We start from the raw sequence: 17,122 nt of genomic DNA, 5'->3' as shown, positions 1-17,122 counted from the left end.
AGTTCGACAAGCGATAACTATCTTCGACCTGGAGTTGGCCGAAGCAAGTGCTTTAATAGCAGCCTGCCCAGTCAACCAGTGATCGTATAAGATGTTGCATAAGATGTTAAAGTGGAGGCGCTATGCGTACATTTTACATGCGCCTAAATGGAGGCATGCACGCATATGGCCTCCACATTATCATCCTATGCAACATCTTATACGATTGCTGGTTGTCTGGGTGGCTATCTGAACAGAAGTATATTACTTTGCCCATTACGTGCTGCTGAAGGGCTGATCCCAAGTAACAATTTGAGTTTTATTAAACTCTACAAGGATGTAATAAACCAATCATCATAAAACTCTATTCAAGACAGCTTTATCTTCAAAACCTATGCCAAAACCTCTTGTAGATTAAAATATGTCTAGTTGGCCCATCCTGGAGAGTGTCTTGAAGTGTATATTTTCACGAGCATTGAATGCAAAATCGTCTCACAATGATTGCATTGAAAACCATTTGAAAACCAGATGCAAACTTCGAATAAAACAATACAGCATTTACGCCTGCCGTATTTGTGCTACTCAATCTAGATGAATGCTGTCCCAGCTAGAAAATACTTTATTCATTACCTTATGGAATTTATAGAGTTAATTTGGCTTTGGATAAATATGCCAACAAAAACAAACACAAAAAAATCAGGAAATTCATGTGTTGGGCTTTTACTTTTGAAGTGGTATATTTATCACATCGTACCTAATTTTAAAGTGCCGTTTGAGATTTACAGTGAAATGTTAGGGGAAAAATAGGAAATTCTATGTGCCCTGGCCGAAATAGTTGTTTTTCAGTTTTTTATTTATTCTCAAATAAAGGTAAGAGTTTGCCAAAACATGATTTTCATTTGGTGGTTGCTTCATTTGTTAATTAAAAGATAGTGCATGCATTTTGTTATCTGTTGAAAATTGTTCTATAAATAATTGAATATGAAAAAGAACTCTGAAAAGTTGACAATTTAGGCGAATGTGATGAAATCAATATGGCGAAGTCACAAACTATCATTTTTATTTTGCATAACCGTTTTGCTTTCATAAAATCATAATGAAGAGCGTTTTGTAATAATTTTGCATTTACGCATGCCACTTTGCTTTTATAAATGCCAATCGAAAACTGAACTGCATTTTTTCAACATATATGGTTGTAGGGTCCACTTCCGGAAGCAACTCTCGCAACGGCAAACTCCAGCTCTCCAGCTCAGAAGCTTTCTCCGCTCGTTCGGAATCACCAGACTTCCCACAGGTTCGCTGTCCGTCGTCCGCCGACGCTCCACTTTATCGCAACTGTCACTCTACACGCTCATTCGTAACTACCCAATTCGCACCATCTACACACTCAATGTAAACATAGAGAGTGCATGCCAGTACAAACCCTACACCCCCATCTTTCTTTAAAAAAATGATATGAACCTGACATCTAAACAATTTCTCTTTATGTAACACTAAAACTACTGAATCCTTTGATTTCAGCAAATTTAACCCATGCTCTGAAATGCAATACCAGCCTCAATACTTGAAAACAACAATCCACAATGCCTCCGCTGGACTTTGGCCTGCCCAGTTGCAACACTACATAAGCAATCTAACATCAAGGACCTTCCCCACCTGCTATTGGAACTTGCACATTGTGGAAAGCTCATTGATACATCCAGGAAGTATCGAATACCTTACGATCGAGACGGGAATCCAACTCAGCTTCTCTGGGTTAGAAATTGCATGCCCTATCCATTAGACCAGTGTTGCTCAAACTGCGGCCCGCGGCTTAGACGCTAAATCTCAATTTAGCCCGAGGTATGCTTCAGCACAAGCACCACTGCATTGAACTAACTGGAGATCCAGCATCTGTCAAACACGAAAACACATCCGCGAAACCAGAAACAATTATCCATAACCTTCCCCTCCTTAATTATCGAACCCCGTCACACAAATTATCAGAACAATCCACATAACAAGACTCTGTGTTCAGCAGCTACCATCAACCACCTTGCATCTTTGCATGCCGGCCCACATGCTCCCCAACATCAACGTGATGTGACGTGGCTCAACTATTTTCGAATAACATCCCCTTGGCTTTTCAAACCTTTTCCAATTCTAATTCCAACCTTTTATCAATGAACAACAGTCAATAGCTTTGTCAATAGTTTCACATAATGTTCACTTTTCCATGACAAGAAAATAATTTAGAGAAGCCACTCTATTCGTCAAAGTTCAATAGAATTCTATAAGCCGCACTGCACCAATGCGTCAAGCAAGTGAATATAAATAATGTATATGAGAGAAACTAGACAAAGTAAGACAAAATGCCTAAATTCATAAGGCAATGCCTGTTTTAACACTGCAAATGTTTTAATTCTTCAACCAGCTAACTTTTTCCATTGGTGCAGAGGTTTCCACGTCGATGTGAGTTCCCACACTTAACAAATCCAAACAAAAACATACTTTAAGGATTTCTTTATCTCTCAAAAATTTCAGTTTTGATGGCACAATACATCTTGGCCGTCCACGAACCAAACCTTGAAAGTAACTATTTTCTTTTCTTAGTCACGTTTTCTGTCTGTGCCTTATACTCATTTGGTTTGATAGGAGTCACGTGTGTCACTCTCTGAACTTATGCTTCATTCGAACTACACACTGCTTTTCATAATATTGCTGACCGCTTCGGTGAACGGTGTAAGATTTATTAATCATAGACGTCAACTCCTTTCAACACTAGATACTTTATTTTTCATCCAACTTCTTAAGTGCGAAATTCAATGACGCACAAAGTCCAACCAAATTTTATCATTCCAATCCCAACCATCCACGTACACGTAGCTAGCCAATCTTCAACAACCAAGTTTCAGCAACCCTTGGTATAATCAACAATCCATTCTTGAATCCAGCATCCGGTCAGTAAACAAAACATGTCTCGCTTTCCCTTCCACTCCTTACACAAACCATCAAACGTTACACGTTCGCTTGGTGTAATTGTGACAACTGTTGCATCAAATCCATCGAACTACGAAAACCCTGTTCTCCTCTTCCAAGTCAGAATCAATGGATCAATGAAGCAAACTTTTCTAGTGTTCGCCGCATGTAAACAAAGCCGCCAGCGTATATGGGCATTAACATTGTGACAGCAGTGGAGTTACGTCAAACACACAAGGCTACAGTGGCGCTTTCTGTTCGCTTCATAGCGGCCGTTTTAGTTATTTTAGCGATCCATTATATACATGTATTACCCATTACAAGTACTTTCAAACCTTGGAATACAATGATTCACGCCCGCACGTCTCTCGCAAGAACTATCAGGCGATAATACGATTTACTTCTAGTGCTCTCAAAGTCTCAAATGCAACTTGGAATCTCTAAGTCAGACCAATCTTCCTAGAGGCATCCTCAAACCATGGAAACACTACACTGCCTTCAAACACAACATGCAAGGCATCGCCTCTCCATCATCCAGCCAATTATCACACTGTTCCCAATCAATGGATCCACTAATATACCCTGGTTTTCTTCAAGATGTAATGGAAGCACTTCCCAATTCCCAAGCACTCTACCTGGAGGAAGGAGCTTCTAAAGTAAATTACTTTATTTCCATGCGCCCCAGCCATGGAAATGTTACCATGTTGTGGTTACAGGAACTGCCAAAACCACTACCAAATACTATTGTGTATTCAACGCACCCTTAAGTCATGACAACACAACACCTCGATGTCACCTGATTTCAGGAATTTACGGATCCTTTTTCCAGGCGCCCCAATCCATGGAATCACTACCTTGCTCCCAAGCACCCTTACTGGGACTTTTAAAGTTAATCATTCTCTTTGATCGGCAACCCGCAACGATCAAATGTATCTTTCGACCGGCAACCCGCCACGGCCTCGATTATAACCGGCACCCGCAACAGTTAAGTTCCTTTCGACCGGCACCCGCCACGGTCTCAATTGTCCTTTCAACCGGCACCCGCAACGGTTGAATTAGCTTCGACCGGCACCCGCCACGGTCTTTTTGTCCTTTTTAACTGGCACCCGCAACAGTTAAATTTGCTTCGACCGGCACCCGCCACGGTCTCATGTGTTCTTTTAACCGGCACCCGCCACGGTTAAAATTTTCTTCAACCGGCAACCCGCCACGGTTGAAAAAAAAATTGTTCAGATAAATACCGATTGTACCACGCGCATTCACACTTCTCCACTGAAACATCATACAAGCACGGTCTCCCAATGAGCTGTCCAAAAATTATCCATTCACACCTGCATTTACAAAACACTATGGCATCAATTACGTGCAAATAATTATACTTCCTCTTTTAACTTCACCTGCCGAATTGTTGCACCGTTTCTTCCATCATCACAACACCAACCAACCTGCCAGCAATCCATCTGAAAACAAACACGGTCAAGAGGCCAAAAAACATTCACCGTATACGAGGCCTTCCATCCCATCCTCGTCGTCAATTGTAGGGTCCACTTCCGGAAGCAACTCTCGCAACGGCAAACTCCAGCTCTCCAGCTCAGAAGCTTTCTCCGCTCGTTCGGAATCACCAGACTTCCCACAGGTTCGCTGTCCGTCGTCCGCCGACGCTCCACTTTATCGCAACTGTCACTCTACACGCTCATTCGTAACTACCCAATTCGCACCATCTACACACTCAATGTAAACATAGAGAGTGCATGCCAGTACAAACCCTACAATGGTGACTAAACAGCAACCAAAACAAATTTTGACAGCTGACGGCAATTTCAGTAATTCATCCAGGATTTACGTTCGGAGACTCAAGAAGCGATGTCGGTTTCGATTACCAGACTACATCCCTCAGGAAACAACATTTTGTGCATTACCCTTTCCAGTTCTACCTCAATTATATCGCTAATTTAGCGCCGTTTTCGTTGTTATTCGCAAACTATCCCGGTTTGGTTTTGTTTTATTTAATGTCGTTTTCGTTTTTGCGGTGGAGCTACACCGGTGTAGCACTTTTGCACCGAAAGTGTTCGTTTTTGATTTTCGTGCTGCACCGGTGTAGCACTTTTTCTGCACCGCTCAAGATAGTGCAGCACTCAAAAATTCGAGAGTGTAGCAGGTGCTGCACCGTATCCACCAATCAGCGTTTGCAAAGTTGTAAATATTTTGGTTTTTATTCACGCACACCAATGCAACTGCACCGAAAGTGTTCGTTTTTGTAGAGAAAAGTGTAGCACGAAGCGGTGTAGCACCGCCACAAAAACGAAAACGACATAAGGTGGCTAACGAGTGCACACATTCGTTGCTATTCGTTATATGGTGATGATTTTGCATACACCGTAATCCGGAGGACTTCCAGGGGACCAAGAACCTGCATTGAAAGGAACCGTGCTTAGTGATGGCACTAAGTTGATGGGCAAGAATAAGTTGAATTGGTAACCCCAAGCTGGACTACGATCGGGAGTCGTTATCAAGGAAGACAACTGAATTCCGTTCATAACACAGCGGCTCGTGGTTATACTGAAAATTGTGCATATTTCTTGCTTCTTTATAGTAATGTATCCGTAATTGTGTCTTCATTAGCAGCGTATCATTACAATATCAGTAGTGAATAGTCGTGAGTACTGCATAGAAAACGATATGCAAAATAACATTGTTTTCATTTTTTTAATGTGAAACTGACTGGCTTAGTAACGGCTTTTGTGATGACCAAAGACATTTATGGAATATTTTTTCTAAGCATTTATAAACCAAAAGTGTGTAGCTTTAACGAGCTGGTTTTATAGCGACATAGAAGGCAATGTGAAAATAATATTTAAAACTGTTCGATATTTGGCTTTATTTATCTACTGGACAAGGTTTAAGAATTGTCATGGAATAGTTCAAACGAGCACAACTGTTTTGCATTGATAAATGTGTTCTGCGAACAAATCGGCACATCCATTGCAATTATAAAACCTTTATAAATTGCAGCGAAAGCTGAACGGCTGTTGAAATGTTACTTGGGATTGCACTCCGCACATAAAAGCAAATATTTCGGCCTGAAAAACGGTGCAGTGTCTGCCAAGTGAATAAGACTGATACAGCCTTAGCTCACGAGAATAAACACCAGCACCTGCTCGACCTTCGAGAAGGGAGCCATCAGTGTAACATACGATGCCGTCTGAAATACTTCTCTCCAGATATCCAGATGTCCACTCTTCCCGGGAAGGGAATTTCGTGGAAAATGTCCTATATGGAAAATTACAAGCAATTGTAAGATCACTTGGAGCAAGGACAACTTTGTCCCAATTCACCAAAAGTGGAAACAACGAGGTGTGTGTTGAACTGCGGTTCACAGGAGTTTCCTCTAGTAAACCGAGTACCCATAGACGGTAAGTGCAAGAACGTGCTTCTTGTTTGAGATGAATGTTTAGTGGGGCAACGCCAAAGAGCACTTCGCGCGCTGCCGTAGGAGTTGAAGAGAACGCTCCAGACATCGCCATTAAGCACATCCTTTGGAGATGGCCTAATTTTGATTGGACCGTTCTCACTTCGCCCTTTTGCCACCACACCAGACATCCATAAGCCAATATTGGACGAACAACAGTTGTGTAAATCCATTTGATATACTTGGGTTTAAGACCCCAAGTTGTACCAAAGGTTCGCCGGCATTGCCCGAAGGCCATACAAGCTTTCTTGATTCTGAACTCAACATGAGGCGTCCAGGAAAGCTTGGAATCAAGAATGACTCCAACGTACTTTACCTGTTCAGTCACATTGATTTCAGAATCAAAGAGACGTAAAGGTCGAACACCATTACGGTTTCGCCTTTCCGTGAAAAGAACAATAGATGTTTTACTCGGATTTACCGAAAGGCCATATTGGCGACACCAGCCCTCAACTACCTGAAGAGCGTTTTGCATCAGATCGAAAAGGGTGCTGATGCACATACTGACTAACAATGTTAGGTAGTCGTCGGCAAAACCATAAGTAGGAAAACCGCTATTATTGAGTTGCCTCAATAGCGTATCTGCTACGAGATTCCATAAAAGTGGTGATAAGACTCCCCCTTGGGGGCATCCACAAACACTCAATTTCCTAATCGCCGCTTGACGCAAAGTCGAGAAGAGATGTCGGTTTTTGAGCATTTGGTGAATCCAATTGGAAATCATTGGAGATAATCCATGACCCCGTGCGGCTTCCAATATGGCATCGAAAGGCACGTTGTCAAAGGCACCCTCGATATCTAAGAAAACACCCAAGCAGGATTGCTTTTGAGCGAATGCCTTCTCGATATCGTAAACAACTTTGTGTAGAAGAGTCACAGTGGACTTTCCAGATTGGTAAGCATGTTGGTTCACATGAAGAGGCACATTGGCCAGATGAACATCACGGATGTGATGATCGACTATGCGTTCTAAGCATTTCAGAAGAAAAGAGGTCAAACTGATAGGTCTGAAGCTCTTTGCTTCTTCATACGACGCGCGACCCACTTTCGGAATAAACTTCACAGTAATATCCCGCCAGGATTTGGGAATATACCCTGTAGCAAAACTGCAAACAAGTAGTTCTTTCAAAACATGTTTGAAATGATTAAATCCCTTCTGAAGCAAAATAGGATAAACCCCATCTGCCCCAGGAGATTTGAAAGGAGCAAAGCTATTAAGTGCCCATTCAATCGATTCTAAAGTTATGATACTCCGAGCCGAAGCTAAAGAATCATAACTACAAGAAAAGACATCAGGTTCATCCGAAGATGTAATATCCACACATCCGGGGAAGTGTGTACTGAATAAACATTCCAAAACTTCCTCATCAGAGGAAGTGAAATCGCCATTTGGCAAACGAAGTTCGTTCACTTGAAAATCCTTAGATTTTGCAAGGATTTTGTTCAATCGACTGGCTTCACTCAGACTGGAAACATTTGTACAAAGGTTTTTCCAGCCGGATCGTCCAGCAGACCGAAGAGCTTTCTGGTAGGCCTTGCGAGCCGACCTGAAAGCCTCCAATCCAGCCGAACGTCGTCTGTTCCAACTCTTTCTACATTGTTTCCTGAGCTTCGCCAGATCGGAGTTCCACCAAGGGGTTCCTCTTGTGGTCTTCACAGACCGCAGAGGGCAGGCTTCTTCAAAAGCTTCCATGATGAAGGCCGTTGTAGTATCAACGGCATCATCTAAATCACTTGGAGTATCAATTGATGGTGAGTATCCATGAAATTTGGCTGCAACCAAATCGGTTAAGAGATCCCAGTTGGTTGACCGAGGATTCCTGAAACGCAAAGTTTGCGAAGTAACATTCACATGTTCAAACAAGATGTTAGCGATGGTCAGATAAAGATTCTTCATCTAACACATGCCAATTGGTCAGCTCATGACTAATTCTGCTAGAGCAAAGCGTTATGTCTAACACTTCCTCTCTACCAGATACCATGAAGGTTGGGCGGTTGCCAATGTTAAGTAATCCAAGATCTGTACTACTTAAGTATTCCATAAAATTGGAGCCTCTCAAATTGATGTCTGAGCTGCCCCAGATTATGTGGTGAGCATAAGCATCACTACCAACAATTAGCGGAAGGCCTTTTGAAGTGCAGTATGCAATGACTTGCTTGAGAGCATCCGTAGGGGATGGTTCATCATGCGGTAAATAAACCAAACAATAAACGTATTTCCTGTTGAGGTTTCCAACAGATACATCGATGCCAGAGGCCAGAGGTGGGCACATTTCCGTTAATCCATTAACCGTTAATTAACGGCGTTAAATATTTTTTAACGATTTAACGTTTCAGTTAAAAGACAATTTACACAACGGACAACGGACAACACATATAACACCTAGTGGCCCAGTGGAGAATTTTCCGTTCGACGAAAAATTTTCCCCGACTGGAGCGGAAATCGAACCCTCACTCCGAGGCTTACGACTGTGTGAAAAATTAGCTGAAGTTAAAATTCACGAATAAAAAGAAATTAAAAAAAAACCTAAACGACTGGCGCCGTTAACCGCTCGGCCACGAAGCCCAACTTTTTGAAAAACCGATTAACGTTAACGACGGTAAATCTGGCGCTCTTAAAATCAAGCGTTATTTTTGTTTTATAAAAGATCTTATTTCAGATTCTTTTGTTCGCAATTTTCATTAATAAACCTCAATGTACGCATGCAAAAGAACATGATTATCTTCATATCTGCACATTCAAAATAATAAATTTAATTTACGGAAAACATTTGACGATTTTTCCACCAAGTGAAATTTAACGTCAACAAATAACGTTAACGTTAAATTTCTATAAAATATTAACGATTTAACGTTAACGCGTTAAATTTTGATACTTTAAGGTTAACGGTTAGCGCCCATCTCTGCCACAGGCTGATGTGCCTTAGGGTGGTCAGCGCATACCACACGGTCTCGAAGGACGCGGTATGTATTCTAGCGGGCATGATGCCCATAGCACTAGTGGTGGCAGAGGATGAAGAGTGCTTCGAGCGACACGACATTAAGGTAGCAAGGGTAGATAGATAGACAGGCTCATACCGAGCGTGTCTAAATGAACGAGCAGGCCCCACTGCGAGGTAAACTTGCACTTGACACAATTTCTGTCAGGCCATGGGTGCTCTATCTATTCAGACTGCGAAGAGCATGAAGCATGTGCTCTTTGAATGTCCGCGCTCCGTGCAGCAAAGGTCGAGTATGCAGGAGATATGCGGTAGAGATATCACTCCGGAAAATATTGTTGAAAGGATGTGTACGGTAGCGGACAAGTGGGATTCCGTTACTTCCACGGTCTCCCGAATCGTGTTCAACAGAGAAAATGGCGGTTGAGTCCTCATCCTGAAGCGTGGGTCCAACGGGATAGTCTATAGTACAAGCCAGGACCCAATTTTCCGGGGGATAGAGAACAACTCAAGGCGATAGCTGGTGGAACGCTTACCTATAGAGAGTACTCATGTACGGTCCCCCCTTCTCGAGGTCATCCCTAACGGATTACCTCGAGAAGGAAAGGAAGGTAAGGAATGAGGTTTTAGTGGATCGACCCCCACATAACCCGAGGACCCACCTCTTGGGTATCTGATCAGTAGATTTCCTCATTCTATAAAAAAAAATCCGGTATACTGGCGGTGCTCAGAAATCGAAAGGTTCCGGGCATCTTGCTTAAGAGCTAGGAGAAGGATGCAAAGAGCTCGAACCTATGAGGATAGAATGGAGCGAAGTAATCCTGGGCACCTTGACAAATTCTGAAACTGGCTTTCTACAGAAAATTAATATAAAAAAACATAGATCTGCTATGAATATAACTTTCAGCGTTTTTTTTTTCTAAAAGTCCTTAAAATAACCTCAAAACATCTTTGAAGATACCATTTAAATCCAATAAGCCGTTTTAGAGTTATAATTTTTTAATGGAGAAAATTGTTCTTTTTTCAAACGCCCTTTTCAAAAGTTTTGTGAGGAAATAGTTATTTATGTAACGAGTTGCAAAAAGTTGATTTTTTCAGCACGAGTTGTAAATTTATCCAACGAGGCTTGCATAGTGCTGAAAAAAATCGAGTTTTACAACGAGTTGCATACAAAATTTTATGCAATTCAGTTTCATAATTTCAATTTTATTAAACTCGTTTGAGTATTAAAATGGCCAACATTTCCGCAATTGTTCATTATGCAACTGGAATGAGTTGCACAATGAAAAATAATTGCATAATGCTCTTATTGCAACTCATTTGAGTTGCATTATGAACCAGTTCGGAAAAGTTGGTCATAATGTCATAAATGAGTTATATAAATTAGAAATTATGATACTGAATTGCATAAAATGGTTTTGTGCTGATGCAAAAGTTAATGATTCACAAAATCCAACGCATGAACAAAATCGCATTAAAAAATATCGAGTCAAAAAAGGCACATTTTTGGTGTTTTGTGCTGGAAATGCTCTAATTAAATACTAAACAAAGAAATCGCGATCGACGTTAACTGAATGGCACCGTGTATAATGAATTCCAACTGTTCGTATGAAAGTATTTTACATTATTTATAAGGTATATATTAACCCTTATTGCCCGTTGTGAAGATTTATTGATTCCAATGCAAATAAATGATTAGGCTCATTTTCAGCGTAGGTGCATTATAAATGTTTGTTTACAGTGAAAAACTATCACCAAATGTGTACCTAACAATGCAACGGAAAATATTCACCAGGACGCGGTCTGGTTTTATATCTGTGGGCCCACGCAAGAAAAATCCACGCAACTAATTTTCGCGCAGGAGTCTAAACAGGTGGAATCTCCGCAATAAAAGATGTGGACAAATTTTTGGCATAGTTATACTTATAGCTTTTGACACATTGGGTGGATTTTCAAAATCAAAAGGTTTTTATCAAGGGGATTAGTTGTGCTATCATATGCATATATGGTGATTATGTTATGCTAGAACATTTTAGAGATATAGTTGCAAATGTAGTGTACACCACTTGTTATTTACTCGATTTCGGGTAATATTTCTATGCAAATGTGATATATTTTAGTGAAAATTGCCCAAAACTCCTTGTTTGGGTTATAGCTGTTAGATAGAAATGATCCAAAACGTCCAGATAAATGCTGCTATTAGTGCACTTTTATTGATATGTCATTACAAATGAGAACCGTATATTTCAGCTTCAGAATGGTTTAGATGATCTAGAACAGCTTTAAGTTATATGATATATTGTTGAACTCATCATCTATGTCCACTAAAACACACTACACCAAGTTTTGAACGTGCAGGATGCTTTGTTACGAGTATAGATCTGAAGGCCTTAACCACATAATACTGAAAGGTGACCTCAGATATCTCTGATGATCTGGAAACTTCGCGCCCATGGTTTGCACTATGTGTATAAATCAAATGGCCAAAATCTTATGTTTGTGCACTTCTGTTGGTACACCATTTCAAATCCAAACCATATTTCTCAACTTCAGAATAGTTTGAAAAATCCAGGATGCCTCTATGATGTGTATACAAGTACCATATGATTCAACTGATCTTCTATGACTACCAAAACGCACTATACTAAGTTTGAAATGCAACCGATGCGTTATTACCGGTGTTGATATAAAGGCCTTAACTCCAGAATGATTTGGATGGCCTAAGGTATCGCCATTGATGTGCAGTTAGTCTTTCATACTCTGATTTGCATGTATGGATCTAATGAAATCAGTTCTGACATGCATACATTAGTTTGATATACTATTACAGGTAAAGGCCTTACAATCACAACTTCAGATCTTTTTCAAGTTGCCTAGAACATCACCAGGTCATGATTACCATCATTTCATGTATTGATGTATTGAATGTAATTCTTCAAGTTCAAGTGATTTAAAAAGTAAACATAACTATTTGTATTCAGTAGACAGAGTGCAAAACTTCTGGACGTTTTGGATAACCTGGAGATCTATGTTACAGATGTAAAAGGACATAACTCATTTCTGTCTTACAGCTACAACCCAAACAAGGAGTTTTGAGCAATTTTCACTAAAATATATCTCATTTGCATAGAAATATTATCCGAAATCGAGCGAATAACAAGTGGTGTACACTACATTTGCAGCTATATCTCCAAAATGTTCTAGCATAACATAATCTCCATGTATGCATATGATAGCACAAATAATCCCCTTGATAACAACATTTTGGATTTGAAAATTCAGGAACTGGGTCAAAAGCTATAAGTATAACTATGCAAAAAAGTTGTCCACATCCTTTAAGGGTTAAGGGTTAAAAATGGGCACGGGTTGATAACGGTCTCCGGTGAATAAGGTCTTGGATTGCCGATCTTCGTGGCAAGATTGTTTCCTGTTCCAGTCGAAAAAAATTCATGACTTCCATGCTGTGGGCAGAATTGAGCTTGCCACACAATATACAAATTCATACAAAACGGTAGGCAAAGAAAGCTTTTCGAATAATAACTGTGGAAATGCAAAAAAAAAAAAATGCAAGAACGTAGAACCAGAAATAAGCATAAAATGATTATACTAATTAAACTTCAAATATTTTTTTTATATTGAATATAGAATTGTTATCCTATTTCCACATTCTATCGGTTCCTTAGCTTGGAACACTAGCACTCAAGCAAAACATTTCTCCTACAAAGGATATTCTCTATTTATGTTTGATTTCAGAGAGGCGTTATGGGTATTACACTAATACAGTTATTCAAACTACGCAAAATCATAACAAAGTGAAGATTATTCGTCCTATAAGGAAAAACACTTGCTCTCCGTCTCCACTCTCTGAATGGATAAGAATTTTCCGAGTTTATCCTGGGTAACATTTCCACACCAATACCAACATCGAAGCTTTTCCATTTGCGGAGTGGACTGCCTCAGCCAGACAAGGAACAAACAGTCCTCAGTTTGCCGTCGTCGTTGCCGTTGTCCGCATCATCATCCGCAGCCGTCGTCCTGAACTCGGTGTGTCGTTCGTCGTGTTTGTCTGTGACACGGACTGTTGGATGGGATTTTTCATTTTTTCTTATGATGGGTTGGTGAAGGAAAACGGACTTGAAGGTTGTTTGAATCTTGTAAGGACCTTGACCAGAAAATGTGATCTTTCGGAATGTCCGTTGATTTGAATTTGTGGCCTCGAGAAATGGGAGAAGAACATCTTTGAAAAACAGTTACTGTGCGATGGGTTCGGAATGATTTGAAAATATGCCGTTCCAGGAAGGTTTCGTTTCATCTCTCAAGGATTAGCAAGGGTCCAGTCGGTGTTTACTGAAGATTGATCATGGCCGATTACATCCACAAAAAGGTGAATGAATGCATCCAAATTCATAGCAGAAGTGATTGAAAAGGATAGAGTTTTACCAACAAGACGAAAAAGTATTTCAAGTGGGTGGTTCTTTTGAGTGAGCACAGTTCGGAGAAGACATCGCCCCCTTTTCCGTATAACCATGGAGGAAAAGTTGGCCTGTCTAACGTGAAGGGCCGTGTCCAATCGCATCCTTGTCGGAGCTAGAGTGAGAGCAGACTTTGTTCATTGTAGATAAAACAAGGAAAATCGAAATTAATTGGCGAAAAGTCGGTGCAAAAACAAAAAAAAGTTATGGTGCCCTAGAAAATGTCAAAATTTTCATACATAAAATATCGATCGCCAGCACAGTTTCAGTGGTGTTAAATCTTTGAATGCTACATAAATATAGGCGTAAAGTTGGCTTACATACACAGGAAACATTGGCACTCACACACGTCCATCGTGCACCGTGGTTTGGTGAGAGGAAATAATATTATTTTCAGTATATTTTTTTTAGTAGATGAATTTAAATGGGAGTGTGATGCCTTTTCATGCGCTACCGAACACTTCTCATTTTCATACAAAAATCTTACAGTGGATTTTAACATCGTAAAACTTGTGTTCTGTAATATATGTATGAACAACTCCTTTCTAAAAATAGAATGCAGGAAAAAGCTTGGTAGAGCGCTCGAGGGTCTCCAGTTAGTCTAGTGGTTGAGGTTATGGATCGCCAATCTGGAGACAGCGGGTTCTATTCCAGTTCCGGTCGGGAAAATTTTCTCGACTCCCTATTAGCGTGGGACACGAAAAGACATTTTACTCCTGTACACTTTTTGAGTTCCATTTTGGCTCCATATCAACTAAGCAAAATTTCAGCTCGATCGGAGAAACTATAATTTAGCGCCAGCCTTTTTTTTCATACGATTTACTATGAGGAAAATCACTTTTTCAAATAAAAATCACCACAGGTTGCCCCTTAACCCCTAAAAATATATCAATGAATGATTCCTGTTGGAAATATTTCGAGGAGCAAACCCTCTGAAGACCCCAAAGCAATCTAAGGCATGTGGAAAAAGTTATTGACTGAACATCGAATGACATGCCAACGCTGTTTAACATGTAACTATGTAAGGAATAACAATAAATAATAAAATCTCGTCATTTTATCGATCGGGTAAGGCTTAATAACTTTCTCCACGAATGTCGCATCGCTTTGTGGTCTTCGGAGGTCTGATTCCTCGTGAAGTTATTTACAGAAATCATTCAACGATTTATTTTTAGGGATCAATGGGTGACCTCAAGCGATTTTTCTTTGAAGAAGTAAATCTTCCCCATAGTAAATCGTATGAAAAACTAAGAATGGCGGGCGCTAAAATATAGTTTCTTTGTTCGATCTGAAATTTTGCACAGTTGATATGGGACCAAAATGAAACTCAAAAAGTATACAGGAGTTGGAGTTTTTCCATTTTTTTATTTTTCCATTCTTTATATTTTCCCATATAAACCGTGTACCAGGCTATTCCTTATGCCCATGTATCATTGTACTTGCCTTACAATATACAAATTTATTCAATGGCAGGCAAAGAAAACCTTTCAATTAATAACTGTGGAAGTGCTCAAAGAACACTAAGTTGAAGCGAGGCACGCCATGTCCCAGTGGGGATGTAGAACCCCAAAGAAGAAGAAGAGGAAGCGCTCGAGAAAAATTTCCGATTATTCCTTAAGGACAGACTTGTTAGAATCTCAAAATGGCCGCCACAATGACCGATTTTGGGACCTACTCACGATTTCGAGGGCACAAATCTCTTCATAAAGAAAACCAGCGCACCTGATCTTCTTATTTTAAGCTTAGGGGCTGTCCATAAACCACGTGGTCATTTTTTTGGGACTTTTCAACACCCCCCACCCCCCCGGGGGGTCATTTGTCCATACAAATTTTTTAATTTGTCTATACAAAATGGTCATTGGCCGAACCCCCCCTATGACCACGTGGTTTATGGACAGCCCCTTATTACAAGTGAGCAAGAACTGAATAATGAAATTCACTGTTGTTTGAAGTTTGCTTCTTGAGATTTGTGCGTCTGAAGTTCTGATGCAATGTTGAAGCGGGATTTCAAGACGTTTGTCCTTAAGCAATGTTGATAACTGATTTATTTTAACCTTTTTGAGCCGGCGAGGGGTCATATATGACCCCATCGTAGAAACGGTTGTATAAAACATTCAATAAAACAGAACAGTGTCTTCAGCAAAGTTGTTGCAAACTGAGTCCTCCATAACTTTTCAGGACGTTTTCCTTTGAACAATGCGACGCGATCGAAAGCCCAATCGCAACTGCCCCAAACACGCGTCATTTTTTTCACTTTTTTCTTCGAACAATGCAACACGACCGAGATCCGTATCGCAACTGCCCCAAACATGCGTCATTTTTCACTTTTTCCTTTGAACAATCAATAATGCGTTCACTACTTTTATAACTTATTTAGTGTTTTGAGAAGCTTAAACCTTCAGCTTTCCTTTAGTGTGCTCAATTTTTTAACTCGTGTTCTTAACATTGTGAAATAATAGCGCTGCATTTATGTAAACGACCGGCACCTGACCCAGTGCGCAAAAGTGGCATGATTTACAAAACGGCAAATAGCTTTTGAAAGGAGAAAAATTCATCTCTATTTTTTTTGATATGTTGTGTATAAATGTTTCAGCTTTCAATTGAAGCAAAAATTTAAAAATTAATTTTGGTATAAAAATCTAAGATAACGGCCAAAATCAATATGGCCGACCCATTTTTTATAACTGTAAATACACTGAAACCGACTTGCTGTGTAAATGTTCCTAAGACAGAAAATTGAAAACCATTCCTGCTATCGATGATAGCAATTTGATAATTGTTTTTGTTTTCAGTGCAATAAAAATGAAAAATCGTTGAATGTTGAGTTTTCCATTTTGATATCATAAATGCAATAATATAATGAAGTGTAGAATTAGCATAAGTTAAAATACACAAAAATAAAAACTAAAAAAATATATAATGGCACTAATAATATATCTCTAGAATTACTTTACATACATAGTTCGGTAAAAGATTCAAAAATATTCTAACACTAAATATTTACATTAATTTAAAATAAAGGCAAACCGAAAACAAAATTTGTAATAAATTAAGTAAAGATAAACTAATATCGAAATGTGATATCAATTTGTTGCTGAATACAAATCCTGTTTCCGATTTGCTGTAATTTTGTTGTTCGACTTTGCTCGGAAAACCAGATGATTTGTTTTTTTTATAGGGCTAGATACTGTACGTATCTCACAGTGTCTCAAAAATGATGTTGTTAGGCATAAAATTGGCTTACTTATAGCAGCAAGTGCCCAAAATAGGTACACTTGCCTAGGTGGCACAAGACCCTATACAGG

General features: G+C 39.8%; 1 protein-coding gene across 7 annotated transcripts in view; it reads left to right on the top strand.

The window, feature by feature from the left end:
• Positions 1–13,315: 13,315 nt before the first annotated feature.
• Positions 13,316–17,122, top strand: part of LOC109430287 (uncharacterized) — a 225,532-nt gene continuing 221,725 nt past the window's right edge. For all 7 annotated transcript variants that reach the window (XM_062846181.1, XM_062846179.1, XM_062846178.1 and 4 more), the window contains exon 1: positions 13,316–13,729. The gene's annotated coding sequence lies outside the window, so the exon portion shown is untranslated. The remainder of the gene's footprint in view (positions 13,730–17,122) is intronic.

This window comes from Aedes albopictus, chromosome 1 (genome assembly GCF_035046485.1).
Source record: "Aedes albopictus strain Foshan chromosome 1, AalbF5, whole genome shotgun sequence".
Classification (NCBI taxonomy): Eukaryota; Metazoa; Arthropoda; class Insecta; order Diptera; family Culicidae; genus Aedes; species Aedes albopictus.
This window is presented reverse-complemented; position numbering and strand designations above follow the sequence as displayed.